The sequence below is a fragment of the Sapajus apella genome, unplaced genomic scaffold, assembly GCF_009761245.1.
Source record: "Sapajus apella isolate SASKATOON/1434 unplaced genomic scaffold, GSC_monkey_1.0 scaffold28, whole genome shotgun sequence".
In the NCBI taxonomy this organism is placed as follows: domain Eukaryota; kingdom Metazoa; phylum Chordata; class Mammalia; order Primates; family Cebidae; genus Sapajus; species Sapajus apella.
In genome coordinates, this window is record NW_022436968.1 from 1,254,562 (window position 1) to 1,273,668 (window position 19,107).

Genomic DNA, 19,107 nt, shown 5'->3' on the forward strand with positions numbered 1-19,107 from the left:
GACAAAAGGGTTGTAACAGTATTTTCCTATTGAGACAAAAATGCCTTATATAATTCCATATTTATATATACAGGTAAAACATTTTACTACTTCCTAGGACAACATTTGAGTTATAATTTAGTTAACAATTATTCTGATATGTTTGGAAATAACTAGGAAAAATAATTGCTGAAAGCATATTCCTTCCTATAACAGTGGTATAAAATATGTATTTTAATCATCAACAGATTTAAGAAACTACTCCAGACAAGAATTTGAAATACAAATCTCTCACACCACTGGCAGTTATGGCGCCTTATCTCCCTAATGCACCGCCATCAGAGGTAAATGAAGAAAATGGGCTTTTTTATATTTTAGATTAACCACGAGAGGGAACTCATAGAGACCTGTTAATGTAAGTGAAACATATTAACAATGATAAAAAATGTTAGTCTGCAGAGTTGAAACAAAGTTCAGTCTCTGTTATTACGTTTTAGTCCTATGATGCTTGAAAGTAAGTTTTGAAGAAAACCAATTACTTTCCTTACAATTCTTGAACTCATTTCATAACTATTAAGGATTTTTGTGTGCCTCATTATAATTTTGGTTAGATAATTAATAACACTTTTTTAATAAGACAAGGAATGGAGGTCTGGTGATAGACAAAGTCTTGAGCTAAGAACTTTTTACACTGCAGTGTCACTCTGGGATCTGGGACATCATTTAACTCCTCTGTACATGATTCTTTCTTCACTAATCTCAGAGAAATGACAACAAATATATTAATATATTAATGTTCACAATACTTTTCAGAAAATGCTTCAGTGTCTGTAAATAATGTATGATACATCCAGGAAGAAATAGTAAAAGTATTTTAATATTGGCACTTTAAGTTTTACAGAAAATTTGGCCCTGGGAAGACTTTAAAAGGGATCTTTCACTCTCCAAATGTAGTTAGAACAATAATCAAGATTGAATCTGAACATGTCTTACATTTTGACATTTCTTTTCTCTGGGACAAGCATTATTTCAAATGAAAAAGGGGAATTAAGGTTGCAAATGAAATAAAGGTTACTAATCAACTAATAATAAAATAGGGAGATGATTGTAGACTATTTATAGGATCCCAATATAATCACAGATTTCCTTAAACTGTTAAGTAGGAGGAAGAAAAAGAGAAAAAAGGAGATTTTGCCTTGGTCACAAAAATTCAATGTTTTCTAGCTTTCAAGATGGAGAAAGAGGCTTAAAATGAATGCAGGTTGCAGGTACACTCTAGAAAATGGACAAGACAAGGAACATTCAAAAGGGAAGGCAGTTTTTCTGACACTTTGAATTTGTCCCAGGAGAACCACAACAGACTTCTAACCTATGGAACTATGAAATATTAAATTTATGTTGTTCTAAGCTACTAGGTTTGTGGCAATTTGCTACAACAGCTATAGAAAACTACTACAGATCTTGGTACCCCAAAGTGGAATGCCACTGTAATAAACACCTAAAAAATACGGAAGTGGCATTAGAATTGGACAATGTAAAGAAACTGGAAGAATTTTGAGGAGCATGGTAGAAAAGGCCTAAACTGCTTTGAGCACATTTCTAGTAGTAAAATGGATATTAAAAACTCTGCTAGGGAAGATTTAGAAGAAAATGAGTGTCATGGCAGAGCAAATATACACTGCTTTAGAAAATGCCTAAATAGTAATTAACTGACTGTAGAAATTTGGGCATTAAGGGAACTGCTGGTGAAAGTTTAGAAGAAAATGCAGAATGTGTTCATGGAAATTTAAGTTAAAGGCATCATTGTTATGTACTGATAGCAAGCTTAGTAGGTTTTTTTTTTTTTTTTCTCTGAGACGTAGTCTCCCTGTGTTGCCGAGGCTGGAGTACACTGGCTCAATCTAGGCTCACTGCAACCTGTGCCTCCCAGGTTCAAGCGATTCTCCTGCCTCAGCCTCCTGAGTAGCTGGTATTACAGGTGTGCGCCACAACACCTGACTCATTTTTTTTGTTTTGTTTTGTATTTTTAGTGGAGACAAAGTTTCGCTGTGTTAGCTAAGATGGTCTCTATCGCCAGACCTTTGATCTGCCTGCCTCAGCCTCCCAAAGTAGAATTATTTATCACAGTTATATGAAAATTATGACTTGTATATGAGGAAAATTGACTTTTAGCTGAAAAGATTTCAAGCAAAGTATGAAAGGTAGAGCCTGGTTTCTTACTGCTTATAATGAAATGATGGAGGAAACATATAGATAAACAGAAGTACTGTTAAACAAAAAGGAAGTAAAACTTGATGCTTTGGTAAATTCTTAGTCATCCCTGATGACAAAAGACAAAATCTGGATTTACTCTTAGAAAATAAATGCTCAGGATGTGATGGTACAACCTATTGAGCAATCAATAGTTGAAATGGTCAATTAGAACACCCAAGTCAAATTGAAAGTAGCAATCAGATCTTTATTTACATAATGTTAGGCTGAAAATAAGAGCAATGTATAGGCACTAGCTTGTTAATGCTCAATTTTTCACATGAAACAACACTCGAGAGTTAAGTGAATACAGAATAGACAAGGAGAATCACCTCACTATCAAAGAGCCTGGAAAAAAGGGATTCTTGCCTATTTTTGAAATGCTGGGCTTGGATGTGGGAAAAGAAGGCAAAGTTAGGAGACAAACTGCATTGCGTCAAAGTTGAGAAAAGTGCCTCAGTGAAAGCCTCCAACAGTGAAATATCAACAGTGTTCAGGAATTTCCTCAGCCAAGGCTCCTCCTGATTAGGAGGGTTCTGAATAAAGGCACCTGTTTTGGAATGCAGATATGCATATGAGCATGGTTTACTTGAGGAAAAGGGGTTCACAGTTGAGTATATGACTTCGACTCCCCAGAAAAATGGAATGCATTGCTTGTTCACAAAGCGGTGTGAGAGGACAACCTACCCTCATGAGGCCTGACAGACAAAGCCCTGTAACTGCCTGTAGTTGGACCCAGAAGATCCCATGTAGGATATTGGGCTGTAATCAGCCCCACAGGACAAAAGGATCCCATTTAGGACTCATCACAGCACAGACATTCCTTGTGAGATTCAGGCCAGGCAACTGCCCCTAGTGTAGAAAGTGTGAGGAAGATAGGAACATATCTGGCCTGACTGCTGTCTTTTAAAAGGCCTGATTCCAAGATTGGCCCTTGGTTGGCATCTGGAAATTTGGATTTCAGGAGAACTCTCACCACCCCAACTGATAAAGAGTGGCTCACTGTCCCTAAACCATGCAAACAATATGGTTTCTTCTCAACACTTGCTTTCCTTCTGGGAATCTGGAATTTTGGTACATGCTAAGCACGGAATGCCTAAGTGGCTAGTTCTCAATACAACCCCTAGGCGCTGGGTCTTAATTCCTTAGAAAGATAAAAATTCAGAATATTTAGTCATCAAAAAGGCAATATGAAGAGATTGTGTGATTCATAGATCCTCTAAATCATCTCAGCTGAAGCCACAAGTAGCTATGGGGTTATCTAATAAAGATCTGTCTTGTCTGATGGAGTAAATTCCCCTGACACACAGGAGAGCCACAAAAGTCTTGAGAATTTTATACCAGCAGAAATGCTGTCATTATGGACCTCAGTGGACTGAAAGAACATAAAATGAAAAAGGTTGTCACACTCCCAAAAGGATAAAGGCAGGAAAGTCTGGTAATAATACTCAGCTGCAAACATGGGCTACCTTTCAGGAAAAAATGTAAAAATGTCCCACAGAGTGGAGTCATGGATCCCCAAGGGCAGAGCAACAATATATCATCCCCAGGCCTTGAAACCAAATAGAGTTTGCCCAGCTAGATTTTGATAATGCTTGGGACTAGCGATTTCTTTCTTTCTTTCTCTTTCTTTCTCTCTCTCTCTTTCTTTCTTTTTTTCATTTTCTCAAGTTCTAATAGGAAATATCTATCCTATTCCTTTCTTACCATTGTATTTTGGGAGCAGATAGTTGTTTTTTTTCTAGTTTTCCAGGTTTATAAGTAAAAAAGAATTTTGCTTTAGGATGATTTACATCCAAAGCCTCACCCAAACTCAATTTAGATGATTTAGATGATGAAATTCAGGACTTTTTAACTGATGAAAATAAAGACTAGAGTTTGGACTTTTAGTTATACTCTAGTGAGTAAAGATGTTCTGGAGACCTTGGTGAAGATGAATATATTATGTATGCGACATGGACGTGAATCTTTGGAGTCTAGAGGGCATATTGTGATAGGGAGAGTAGTGCTTCTCCTCATGCCTCACAAAAAGATGTTAACATCCTAATCCTTGGAACATATAAATATGATAAATTTTATGGTGAAGATGGAATTAAGATTGTAAATAAGCTGATATTAATTAAGGAAATTTTTCTACATTAGGAGGGCCCAATATAATCAACAGGTATTTAAAAATGAAAGAGGGAGGCAGAAGAGGAGAGGCAAAGAAAACTGTGATTGTATGAAAATAATCAGAAAGATGCAAAGTTGATGGCATTGAAGATAGGAGACTATGAATGCAAGTGGGCTCTAGGAAACGGAAAAAGCAAGAAAACAGATTCTTTTTTAGAACCTCCAAGATAGAGTGCATCTCTGAGTATGTGTTGATTTTAGGTTAGTGAGATCTATGTGAAACTTCTAACCCACGGAACTGTAAAATCATGAATTTCTGTTGTTTTAAGCCATGTTTGTGGTAATTTATAACTTTAATAATAGAAATAGAAAAGTAATATATCTGGGATGCTAAAGGATGAGATTTATTATTCTTAATCAAATTGTGTTTACAGTTTAGTCAAAAATGCTACTACCCCATTGAATTAACCAAACTTAATGTGTGACTCATTTCTTATACATTAATTACCCATTTAAAAAATTCCTCCCCACAAGGTCTACCTATCTCTAATATGAAAATCTTTTGATTAAAAGACTAATCAAATTGAAATCACCATTTGTACCTTTTGAATACCAAATCATTTAAGATATCCATGTAGTTATCATTTTGCTATACACTGCACTATAAAATTGGACAGAAGGAAACAAATAATATAGACTTTTTGAATATCGGAATTGAAGAAGCCTCTAAAGGCCAGAATATCTACCAACCTCTTTCATGATTTTATCCTTTCCTTAGTATCTCTTTCAATTTGTTCCTAGTATCTTTTGTAACACTCTGTATTCTGAAGCATCTTATTCCACCCCTGGATTCTTCAAATCAATGCAATTTTTTAATTGTTGTTAACTGTAGCTGCCATAATGTTAAAAGTATGATTAACTCATGACTGTAAGTGTGAAAAAACTTAACTGAGAAGCAATGCCTTGTATTTAATAGCAGAATAGATGAATTTCAGAACATTTTTGTTCTCTTGGCCTTCTACTCAAGTCTTTTGTAAATGATTCTACCACACTGAGAACTGGCACTTTCTGCTTCTGTCCATCTGTTATAATGGAATTTTGCCGGTTTTTAAAATGTGGTAAGACAACTACGCTTGAACATTATTGCCAGCAAAACATAGACACGATTTTTAACTCTGCGTAGCATTTCTAACACTACCATTTGGGCAATATGCCATGAATTCTGTGGCAGATTTGATCGTCAATGGGGGGGGAAATATGTTTCAAATTCCATGTTCTGATGAATTACATGTTTTGTTCATATCAGATTTTATTTTGATCTTAAGCCACGTTCAGCAAAGGGAAAAAATGAATCACTATTGGCATTGTTAGAGATCCCTATTCCAGGTAAAGAGGCAGAAATCAAATCAAAAGTTACATGTGAAAGTATAAAGCACCACTCAGATCTGAGGCATTGTTATTTTATAACTAACACATATGATTGTGCTTCATACAATAAAATGAGTAAATAAGTTATTGTAAAATGTCTTCCCTGTGTTTTCATTTTGAATACTTGTTTTTGAATTCTTTGGCATAGGAAGTAATATTCTAAAGAATAGAATATTTTCTTTAACATTCAAAGATTGACTTGAGTACTTGGCAATTCTGCATTTCCAAAGCAAAGTGACTACTACCTGCATAAGAAGTTTAAAACGCACAGAACAGTGGGCAGGTGCTAGAGAGCAAACTACAACATGCTTAATATTTGTTTTTCCTCTTTTCATGAACTGTTAGAAAAACATTGAGCACTGAATGTTTAGGCTAATGATGAAATAAAAATAGCTTAAAAATTATACATGAAGAGCAAAGCATGTATTTATAATATTTATATGATAAACACATTTTATATAGTACATGTACTTTTTTCTCATATTTTTAGTTTTTTAGGTAGGCTAATGTATGTTAAAGGTGAAACAGACAATTTTCAGTTGAGTATGGTTTTCAGCAATGATCAACGTGATGCTTTAATCCTAAACTAAAATCAGCAGGAACTAAATAGGAGAGATAAAAGAATGTTTTTATAATCTAAAGTGATTGGCTTTATTCAACACATATTTGTAAAATAATCCATCTTAACTGCTGAGACTTTTAAACTTGTACATTAAATTTCCTTTATTTAGGAAGTTTTAAAGAGTCAAGAAGAAAAGGGAAACAGGCACTTTATTTAGTTTTCAACATCATTTATTCATCTTTGTATTGGTAATACATTCCCATAGCTGATAATCTAAAAGGACACAAAGGAAATTCTTTTTCTCACATTTGACATATTCACTCAGTTCTTTCCAGAGGCAACTAGCAATATCAGTTTCTTATGTATCTTTTCCAGGGCTAATTTTAATTTTGCACTTGCTTTATACATAAGCACGTGAATGTGTGTTTGTGTGTGTGTGTGTGTGTGTGTGTGTGTAATGTGTGTGTGCATAAGTATCTTATATATCTTATGACTTTTCAAACAAATAAGAGCATAAAATGTATTCAATTTTTGTGTTGACCATCTAACAGTATATCAGTTCATGAGAAGCTTCCATATCCATTATAGTGGTTACAAGATATTTAGTTATATATAAATATAACAGTCTATTTTGTTTATAATTAAATAGTATTTGATAAATATGTGGTTTTCAATAAATTATCTCATACAATTATTTAAATAATCCTATGAAAGCATAATCATTTCATTTTACACATAAGTATTTCACTAATCAGAGTTAAATAACACTTGTTTATGGGACTGGGATTCTCCAGGCCCAAATCCCAAGATATGACAAATATTCCAATATATTTTTGTCTAAGTTCAATTTCATGCCATTATCTGATTCAACTTGATAAAACTGTGCCCTATCCTTTCAAATTTTCATCAGTGTTTCAATAATTATTTATATGGTAAGTAAGTTTTTAATAAAAGTAGAAGTTGAACAAAACAGTAAAACTGAACTGGTTGAGCTATGGTAAAAATTCAAAGTATTTTTTTTCTCTTGTCTGTTAAATGATCCATGGCAGAAAAAATATAGAGAGAATACTCTTAAACATTGATGTCAAGACTATGTTTGTGGAAGACAGTGTGGCGATTCCTCAAAGACCTAAAGACAGAAATACTATTCAACCCAGCAGTCCCATTCCTGGGAATATACACAAAGAAAAAATAAGTCATCCTATCAGAAAGACACATGCACACATATGTTCATTGCAGCACTATTCACAGTAGCAAGGATATGGAATCAACCTAAATGCTATCAATGATAGACTGAATAAAGAAAATGAGGTACATATACACCATGGAATACTATGCAGCCATAGAAAAAAACGATAACATGTCCTTTGTTGAGACACAGATAGAATTGGAGGCCATTGTCCTCAGCAAACTAACACAGAAACAGAAAACAAAATACTGCAGTTATCACTTATAAGTAGGAGCTAAATGGTGAGAACATACAGACACATAGAAAGGAACAACACATACTGGGGCCTTTCAGAGAGTGGAGGGTGGGAAGTGGGAGAGGATCAGGAAAAATAACCAGTTGGTAGTAGGCTTAATACCTGGGTGATGAAATAATCTGTACAAAACCCCCCCATGACACAAGTTTACCTACGTAACAAAGCTGCTTTTATTTTCCTGAATTTAAAACAGAAGTTAAAAAAAGAGGATGTGAACTATTTCAGTTAAATAACATTCAAAAAAGGTGAAAAAACCCACAGAAACATAACCTTCATATGCCTCTTCTATCTTATGAAGAACATTATTTGATGTTGAATTTCTTACATTGCCCTCTGTTTTCTAAAGCTGTTTTTCTCTTCTCTTTTATAAGTATCAAAAAGTAATAAAATATATGCTTAGCTCTCTTTCAACAGTATTCAATTCCCTTGAAATCCTTAAATAAAATAGTTTAACTGAATTGTGACTAAGGAGTAAATGGCCTTCAAATCTTCTAGGAAAAAGGTAAAATAATAAAGAATCAAGAAGTACTATAAGTAGAGGCATTTCAAGAGTCCACTTATTTCTTACGTTTGTGGTAGTCTTCCTTTTGCTTATTGGCTGAGCTCACAGCTTTCTCTCTTCCCTAAGGATGACAAAAAAAATATGCCTTTAGTGATGATACTTATATTATGTTACTCTGCCACCAGGACCAGAGTGGTTTGAACTAATCATAGTTACCTGATGTAAGGTTAAGCCAATCAGCTTCTTTACAAGAGGAAGTTAAAATCAATCTCTAATTGGAAGAAAAAAAGCCATCTTGTGGTCCCACGGAAACAGCAGGGTATGGGAGTCTATGAACATCTGCTGAGCTCCCAGTCTTTTATTTCCTGTTTTTATTGTTTGACTTTCTTTTCTTTATCTTTCAAATAATTATCCACCCCATTTCTTGGTATTACTGTTTCCTTTAAGCATTGATGTATCATTTTTAAAATTTTATTCAACAAATATTTAATATGAACTTTGAACTTCAATATGTTTCATCCTATTTTAGGCACTGAGGATACTGCAACAAATCCAACATGATTCTACTCTTGTTCAATTTGCATTTTAGAAGGACTGAGAGCAACAAGAAAACAAACATATCATAATTTCATGTAATGACAAGTGTTATGGAGAAAAAAATCTAAATAATATGCAACGAGAGGAAGTTGGGATAAAGGACTATTTTGGATAGGAAACAGCAAGAGCCCTGTTCATGGAGCAGCCATTGCTCAGACTTAAATGACAGAAGAAATGAGATTGTAAACCTTAGGAAGTTCTGGGGAAAGAATATTCTAATGAGGAAGACAGGCATGTTCAACAATACTCCTAAAGAACTACACGTTCACGTGTTAAAAAAAAAATGTAGTGAGGAAGGAGGAATATGATAGTGTAGTGACTGAGCAAGTTAGAAGGAATGTGCCACACACTGAGTTCCAAATTAAGAGTCCTTTTATTAGATGGTGACCAAGAGACAGCTAATGCTCAAAGTTTTCTCAGCCCTGAGGAAGGGGCTTGATTATCTTTTATACCTTGATTTAGGTAGGGGAGGTGGTACCTGGCTGAAGAGGAATTTTACAGAAGCAGAAAAGCAGGTTGGAGAAAAAGGCTGTGGGCACAGGTGTTTTCCATACAATCACCAATAAGGGGGGTGATCAGGCTCCAGCGACACAATGATCAAAGGGAAAAATGTTTTTTTCTTACAATAGCAAGGGGGGTATGCCAAGTAGGATGTGGTTACAATGGTTACAAGTGTTAGGAACAGTACGCTTCAATGATTCATAAGTGCAGCATAACCCAGTTATGCACTCAGTGGGGCTGTGATAGGGAGGGGGAAGCTAGGCTAGAGTTTACAGCTAAGATGGAGTCAGTGATGCTAGCCCAGGGTAGGTTATTACAATAAGACAGGAGAAAAAGTGGTCAGGCAACAATATTTGAAATTGTAAGAGTAAATTTTTACAAATTAATTTACTTTTGGTAATTTACTTTCTTGATTTAAAAATAAAGATTAAGTGACTTTGTGGATGTATCGATGTGAGATAACATATTAAAATCACATAGCACATTGTTCCATATATAATATTTGCTTTTCTTCTCTTCATTATGTTATTGTTTAAATGTGAAGGTTGAGAGAAACACTTACACTATCATTATTATGGATTTAAGAATATATTTCATGAGGCTCTTCAAAATGATAGAAAGACAAAAACTATGAGTAATTACAGTTAAGTTGTTAGAAATAGTGTTTGATTTTCCTTGTGTTGATAGTATAATGTTGTCTTCTATACACAAATATAAGTAATGCACCTGATCTGACATTAATAGACAATATAGTTTTAGTGACATAGTTTGAATTTAATAGTTGAACTGTGCAATTTATGTTTTCTTTTTCACCTTTCTTTTATTGACCATGTACTGAGAGTTCACAATATGCTAGAACTTTCCTTTGAATAACGTCTAACTAAAACATCATTTACAATTCCAAAGAGGCAGAGAGGTCGAATTCTGCCCCCATCGCCCTAAATTTAAATCTGGTTATTTCTGATTCTAAACTCATTTTATTTGCACTACACTGTCCTGTCAGCAATAATTACAAATAACATCTTTTGAATATTAACTGGTTGGGTTAGCAGATGTTGCTTCTGAGAAGGAGAGGGTTTTTCTATTTAACATAGCTTTCCTATGCATAGGCAATAACTTCCCCTCAAATAGGTAATATAGAAACTTGAATGAAAAATGGATGAATTAATAAAACTAATAGACATCAACTGCCCCAAATATTTCTGGAATTACAAAGGACAGAAACAAATTTTCAAGCCTGGTTTAAGAAGACATAAAATGTCAACACAAATATTAGTGCACAACATTCTAATTAATTGTAGTATTGAGTTCAAACATTTGAACAGGTTTGCCTTTTAAAAGAGAATTATTTATAAATATTACTGTTTTGCCATCTGGTGACATCTTGTAATGCTTATTTATATAAGGACATGTTAAAGGAAAATAATGACATGTTAAAAGATGATGTTTAGGCTTCAATATTGCAGTTAGGAGATGGCATTTATAAATTTGGATTATTTGCAAATAGATGTATTTCATGTTTTATTCCTCACTTGACATGCCAAAAAAAAATAAGAATAAGAAGAAGAATGTGTATTCATCTCTTTTTACTTTCCTGTCTTGCATAACTTGATGGAAAATGAATTATTTGATGCCGGGTTAGAGATCATTGCAGTGCCTTCTCTCTGTGGTTTTGCAATAATTGTCAAATATTAAAGTAATCTGCAGTAGAACATGTTCATTTATATAAGGATGAAGTAAAGCTGTTTTCAGTGATGTTACCTGAGGTTCTCTGAATTTCTCTGGATATTCTATCGCAGCACAGGGCTCCTTCTTCTCAAAAGATGGTGTATTCTCTGAGTTCCAGCTTGACATCTGGCAAGTATACCATAGATGCATTTGCTGGTCACTGGAGTCCTGTCAAGAATAATTAATTTGTACTTCTTTTGGTCCCCTACTGCAATAAAATGGTGAAAAATTTTCACTAATCACCCAGAAAAAATACTAAAAGATGAAAACAGTGATATAATGCACAGTATTTCTCAAAGCCCATTGCCCAGTTAATATACAAAGTTCTTTATTTTTAGAACCATGATTTTAACAAAAGAAGAAAGCAGTGCTAGGTCTACATGTATTTCATGTGTGTATGTATGCTTATGTGTGTGTGTGTTTATGTATTTGCGTGTGTAAGGCAAATGTTACTTGAAGGATGGTAATGAGCAATAACAATTCATTTCTTCAGTTGTTTAAATATAAAATATTATTCTTCGTTTGTTCCAATACTTCAATTAAATGTTACCTCCCCTTGCTGTAAAAAAAAATATTTTAAATCTTTGGACTTGCTTTGCCTTTATGAAATGTTTTAATACTTTAGGGGCCAGAATCAACTACAATTGACAGATAGTGTTTTAAGGAAGACATTATTTAAAGGATAAATATATATATATATACACACATATATATATATATATGTATGTGTGTATATATATATATATATATGTATGTATGTATATATATATATATATATATATACCCAGAATAGGAGTCAAATATTATAGCTTTATGAGGAATGGTCTCATTATATTAGATTAATGAAACATGTAAAGTTCCCTGGATGTTACTCAATTTTTTGCTTAGCTACATGTTTACACATTTTCTTTTAAATTTTTGAAATAAATGAAATGAGTGGCAGAATAGAATTGCTTGAGAAAGCAAAATAATTTTATATCTCATTCTTCCAAAATTTGTTCAAAGATTTCCTTGAGAAAATAAATGTTGATTAAAGTAAAAAGGGAGGAAGTAAAATGGGGAAAGAAAAAGGAAGGGAGTGAGAATTACATCGAGTAATTCTCTGTTTCTGAATTAGCTCAGTCACAATTATGTCTTTGCCAATCCCAATGAATAGTTTTCAAACAAAAATAAATATATATCATAAAGTAGTGGGTGAGGAATTGAATGGTTATCTTTTCCTAGCCCTTGATGATTGACCTGGGCCAATTTTCAATTTTTTAATTATTACCTTTAGTCTCTATATTTTATTTTCAAAGCCAGAAATAAAATAACATAACATACAGATGTTATGTTTGACTTCAATACACACACACACACACACACACACAGACACACACACACACACACATAATTCACTGGTGACAATGCATCAGTACTTAAAAATATCACATTTTTAACGGTTGTGAAAATTAAGTGAAATAATTAATATAATACACCTTGCAAAACATATAGTAGCCATTCAATAAGTGTAATCTATCCCTTTTATCTATCTGGCATTCTTTTAGTAGGAAAAAATATCATCAGCTTTGTAATAAGAACCATTTTCAAATTAAAATTATTTAATAAAAATAAAATAATTCAATTGCTTTAATAAAAATATCAACTTTTATGGAGTTGAAAGAAATGAGTGCACATATATAAAATATATACAGTCTATATCTCATTTAAATATATATATTCTATATACAGAATATATATAATTAAATGAGACTAAATATATAGAATTATTAAAATTCTATATATTCTATATTCTATACATATAGAATATATATTAAAAATCTATATTCTATATAGAGAGATTATATATATTCTATACATACAGAATATATAGAATTGTATCAATTTAACATAGTTTAATTATATACTAATAATTTATTGTATGTATATATTCTCTATGAGCTTATAAACTATTATTATCATCATTATTTTACAAAGGTCAAGCTATCATAGAGTGAGATATTCTTTGATCACACAACCAGTAAGTAATAAAACTAGGGTTTGAACCCAAGCTATGTCTCACTTATAACCCCTTTACTGTTATTTTCCTGAAAGCAAATATAATCTTTGTTTAGAAAAAATTCCTAATAACCTTATTTAAAGAAAAATTTATACCTCAGAGGGACCAGTAGATTACAGAACTCCATGGTTTGAGATAAAAAGGAGAAGTACCATGGTTTTTGTGGAAAAAAGAAGATGGCAGAGAAAAGAGAAGAAAGCTGGGCAGTTGCCGTGTCTGGAAGGAGCAAGGCTTTACTATATTCTGATGCTTCCACACCTCCAATTCTTTTATCAAAAATACATTGCAATCATAAGTGTCTTGATGGAAAAGAATTCTTGGAGAAATCACTAGAGGTTAAAGAGTTCTGGCACTTAGATTTCCGTTGATTAGATATTTGTCTGCCTTCTCCCCATCAGCTTCTCAAGGCTAAGAGTTGGTCTATGCTCAGGAGATAGTAGGAATTTTAAAGAAGGGATTAGAAGCTCCAGGGTCTTCCCCAGCTCTGCCACTAGCTATGGGAACATGTGTGAGTTTCGTAATTTATTTTTGTCCGAATTCTAATTCTTCTGGCCCTTTGAGTTTATCATCATAAAATTAAAGATATTCTTTAAACTTTTCTTCAAGTGCATAATATATTGTTATGTCTCTAATGAGAAATTCTCTACCACATGATTACGGAAATTATTTATGAACTAAACCAAAAATGCAAAAATAATATAATATTCATGTAAATTCAAAGTTATATATTACCAATGTATAAATATTTTGGAATCATTTTCCTGGTTTCTTAACTTTTTTAGAAGTTATTTCCTGCAGTTTGCATACCGTTAGATTTAAGAATCCCCATCACTAGCACACATTTGTTTAAATGAGCATATCCAACTACACAATAGGTAGAAATAGTCTAAATCTTATTAACTCTAGTGATTGCTTTAATAACCATTTCAATGAAAAAGGCATGTTGCTGCCAAATTTTATCCAATATATTGTCTCATTGGTTGCATAAAAAAGACAAAGTAACTCTGAACTATAACATATTCCAAAAATCTGGTGGTTCATGAAGTGAGAAATTATGGGCTTGGGTTTTTATAAAATCGGAAAGGTCAAAAGGGTAAGCAGATGGCTAGCTGTAGAATTTATTGCACATTAAGCAATTGTGTTGATGTGCCAGGCAAAGTCCTGGAAGCTTATGAGACTGTAAAATCCAATGACCTGGTATTAAACTGAGGGTTCAGTTCATGATACGCATGCAATTTTAGAGATCACATCTATCACTTGTTTATTATCTGTCAGAAACTCACACCATTCAACACAATTAATATCCTGCACTGTAGTTTTTACTATTGCTTTTTATTTAACCTCTTTTTTTTTTCCATCTTGGAATTTTATGCTCCTTTTACAATATTACTAAGTTCAAGATAATCAAGTGACAGCTCAGCAATGCTAAATTATTTTCCAGTAACTTTTCAGTACTCATAAGTAATAAAATTTTATAAGGGATATAAAGAATTTAGATACTCAATCCCACATGCTTTCTTCAGTGTACATCAGTAATATTATTGTCATTAGTTGGTGCTTTGGAATACAGAGAGCAGCAATATATTTTTCATAACTACATAAGAAGCTTAAATTTCCTTTCTTAAAAAAAAATGTTAATCCCAAGAAGATGATCTAAGGTATTATAGTTGCAGACTCTAATCAAGCAAAAACAAAATTGTCAAAGACAAGTATCTTGCACACTTGAGAAAGTGTTTTCTGAAGACTTGTTTGTAGTGTTATACTAATAAAAATTTACCGGTATACTACAAGATAGCATACCATAGTGCTCCTTGTCAGATATTTTTAGTAGATGATGATAATAACTTAATATTTACTCAATGCCAGATATGGAAGAGGAATTACTACAGCCTTAAATGTTTTATAAAACTTTACCATCTTTTCTGAGTTTCCAAAACTATAGGATTTATAATTTTTAAGAATATTATATGAATGACCATAATTCTATTAAGCATACATTCAAAAATTCAAACTGTTCATAATTCTAAATAACAACTTGACTAAACCATAGATCACCATTATGTTCATTTAATTAAAATATACTAATTTTAATGCATTTAATTTTGTTTAATTGTACTTCCAACTTTTTGACATGCTTAGCTAGGCCATCCTTACTGTTTCCAAAATAATCAAATGATAACATTCCTACTCCACATGTTTTAGAGAAACCACTATAAACATCAAAACATCATACTCAGAAGAACTTTTCCCCATATATACTTTTCAATCAATAATCTCATTGTAGTGTTTATTTAGTGTAAAGGATTCTGTTAAAGTCATGTTTACTCCTCCTCAGTTCCATGGGACATTAATACAAGACAGTATATTTGCTTTAGTACATATGTTTGCCTGTACATTAATTTTAGACATAATTTATTTCATATTATGGAGGAAACGACTGTTTTTTTAATAACAGGCTGTCTTGTTTCATAAGATGGCTCACTGAAGGAAAGATTATTTGAAATTTTTATTTATTTATATATTTATTTAATTGACATGTTGTAATTGTACATATTTATGGTGCTTCAGATACACCAAAACATCAGTAATGAAGTTGTATAATGATCCGATCAGGGTAGAGTATCCAAAACCTCATGTGTTTTATCATTTATTTGTGTTAAAAGCATTTAAATGCCTCTTTTGTAGCTCTTTTGTAATATACAATAGTTTATGCTCTACTGTATAACAGAACACCAGAATTTAGTCTTATTATCTAGTTAGAACTTTTTACCCATTTACCAGGCCCTCCTCCCCCAACCTTTTCCTCAGTCCCTGGTAACCACTTTTGTACTCTTAGTTTCTCTGATGTCAACTTTTATTTATTTACTTTTTAAGATTCTGCATATTCATGAGATTGTGTGATATTTGTCTTTCTGTGTCTGGTTTGTTTTACTTAACATGAAGTCCTCCAGGTTCATCCATGTTGTCACAAAGGACAGGATTTCATTCGTTTTTTTCTGGATAGTATTCCCTCATGTTTATATATTATAATTTTTTTACATTCTAAATTATTTATTTGGTTGGTGTAGTAGAAATTGTAGCTTTTCCATTATGTTCAATTGCAAAACGTAATGGCAAAACATAATATCAGGGTGTGAAATCCTAATTTGTGAACTTTTCTTAAATTTAATACTAAAACCAAATTTTTAAATATATAAAAGGGTCAGTGTGATAGAAAGTAAAAAGTAAAGAACACCAGGCTGTGTTCCTCACTTAAAAGCACTTTATTATCCAAAGCTAAGTTGAACCTTCTCTCTTTATAAAAATGTGGGGACTATAGGTTATTTTCAAATAGTTCTCTAGTTGATAGACTCCTGTGAAAAGTACTTTTGTTTGGAGGCAAATCTAAATTTCAAATCTAGCTTTATTTATTTATCTATATCATTCATAATGTAACATCTTCCATGAAGCATTGCTATGAGGTAAATTTATCAGTAATCTAGCTTAGCATATGACATATAGATGATGCTATTGCAAAATGTCCATTTCCTCAACTTTGTTCTTTCTTCTGGCTCTTCCTTCTTATTCTAAGTTTCAATCATTTACCTTAAGAAATTTTATACTTAGGCCTACAAAAGTTCTTGCAGTTAGAAAACTATCATAGTACATTTGCAAAGCACATATATAGCGTTAAATCAGTTCCATATGGAGAATTCTATTAAGATGTATCTTTGCAAGTTTTGAAGAGAATACATACGACCTTCAAACAGACTAAAAAGTAATGCCTAGAGATAGACACAGCCTTAAATACAAGAAATCATATTTTCACATCAAACAGTATTCTGCCAGTCAGTGGAAATTTTAAATTGTCTAATAACCCACGGAAATGTATGCCTTCTGCAAAAATGCCAATAGCATTATCTTTGTAAACTGGGCCACCGTTTGAAGAAGTCATGTAAGCTAGCCAAAATTCAAACTGATTTATGTTTTCAGTATCCGTAAGAGTTGTTGTGTGTAATAAACATGAAATGAGGAGGAGTCCATAAAGTTCCAAGTCTTTATCATGTACATAAAATATATTTACATATTTTAGAGTTATATCAAGTTTAAATGCCTTTGAAATTTGAAGGAAAAAAGAAATATATATGTATATGTCTCTCAACAAGAAAAGGCAAATTCCAATTTAATGATCAAATTTGGTAAGAGTGGCAGACTCTAAAAGTAGAAAAGAATGAGATAATACATATATCCGGATTCTTAGGAGTTGAACTTCATAAATCTCTCATCTGTGTTATGAATTAATTTACAAGAAACTCTATAAATAGGATTTTATGTGAACACCAATGTCACATATACAAATCTGGGAAGCATCCCAGTCAACATTCTTTATCTGTATTAACTTCAAGCGTACTGAAAAACACACTCACAAAATTACTTGGGAAGGTATAATGTCTTTCTTGATTGATGGTAGGAAAAGTTTATCTGACTGTTTGCAGATTCCAGTTTCACACAAGGCCAAAAATACCTAGTCTTCAGTAATCTCAAGCAATGAGGCTAGAAACATTTTCTTTGTGACTAAATGTCTTTCAATTCAGGAAAGTTTAGAATTAAGTCTAGAGTCTAGTTTGAAAAAAATAATAGTAGTAGTAGTTTGTAAAAAGAAGCAAATATCAAATTGAAATTCTACAAATGTTATGTACTATTAGAGCATTTAAGAAAATTTTAAATTATCTATATATTTATTTTATTAAACATTAATGAATATTTTAATTCAGAAAAGTATTATTTGCTAAGTCAGGCAGTTAAAGTACTTATAAAATAAATCAAATATATTAAATTTTTAAATGCAGTTAAAATATTTGATGATTAATTAATTAAGTTTGTAAATGGGATCAAACATTACTCAAAGCCAACAAAAAGTGATTGTTAATACTAAATGTTAATGCTAAATGTATAAACAGGATAATAAAAATCTGTCTGCTGGACTTAAGGCTTAAACATTTCTGTTATAACTTTTAATGTTTTAAATCATAATATTGAATTAAAGTAAACTTCTCAAGAGTATTTTAAGTAGACAAAAACCACTGCTGAAAAATCCGAAAATCTTACAGAAATGAAAAGACCTATTTTATCATGTCCCATCTTAGCATCTTGAGAAAGTCATTTGATTTCACTCTACCTCAGACATCAGATCTATGGAATAGGGATAAAAATAACTACTATTTAATATAATTGCTTTGAAGATTGACAGAAACTGCATAAGGAGTATTTATAGAGCACTTGGAACATAAGTGAACAATAATAGGTATTGTTATTATTAAAACTCTTAGTGACCTTTTAAAATACAATTATTCTGATTTCAGCACTTAAAACGTTCTTTTAAAATACAAATCTGGTAATCTCAATGCCAATATATGGAACTGAATTTAATAAAATCTCTGCTACTGAATACCTTCTTGGTAATTTGCCTGTGGAAATGTTAGGAACATTTTGTAAATTAAACAATCAAAGAATTTTCAAATAGTAAGAAACGTATTTATTCATATTTTTCCAAAATTTTAAAACATAAAATTGTGCTCATAAAATTTTTAATTGCAGTAATAAACCTTCAGTAAATAGGAAACTCAAGTTTGCCAAGGGACTTCTTTCTTCTTTCTTTTTTTCTTTTCAGTTCATTGGAATATTTCTCAGGAGATAAGAGTTTGTCTTTGGCTTATACAAAACAAAACAAACAAAAGCCCTTTACTACTAATAAAAGCAGTAACAATAGAACTTGGGCTATATAAGATAATATGTATGCCATCTTAATGCAGTATAAATCTGTACCACCTAGACGGAATCAGTTTCCTAAAGATTTAAAGATAGTTAACTACTGTAGAAATGTGAAATTGAGAATCAGTGGTTAGAGAATATTAATATTAGATAT

The 19,107-nt window shown here is 32.2% G+C and overlaps 1 long non-coding RNA gene across 1 annotated transcript in view; it reads right to left on the minus strand.

Moving 5' to 3' along the window:
* LOC116560999 overlaps positions 1-18,694 on the minus strand; it is an 83,790-nt gene extending 65,096 nt beyond the window's left edge. The window contains exons 1-3 of the long non-coding RNA XR_004273248.1: positions 18,516-18,694; positions 17,609-17,801; positions 11,177-11,311 (exon numbers count right to left, since the gene is read on the minus strand). This is a non-coding gene — a long non-coding RNA (uncharacterized LOC116560999). The remainder of the gene's footprint in view (positions 1-11,176; positions 11,312-17,608; positions 17,802-18,515) is intronic.
* Positions 18,695-19,107: the final 413 nt, after the last annotated feature.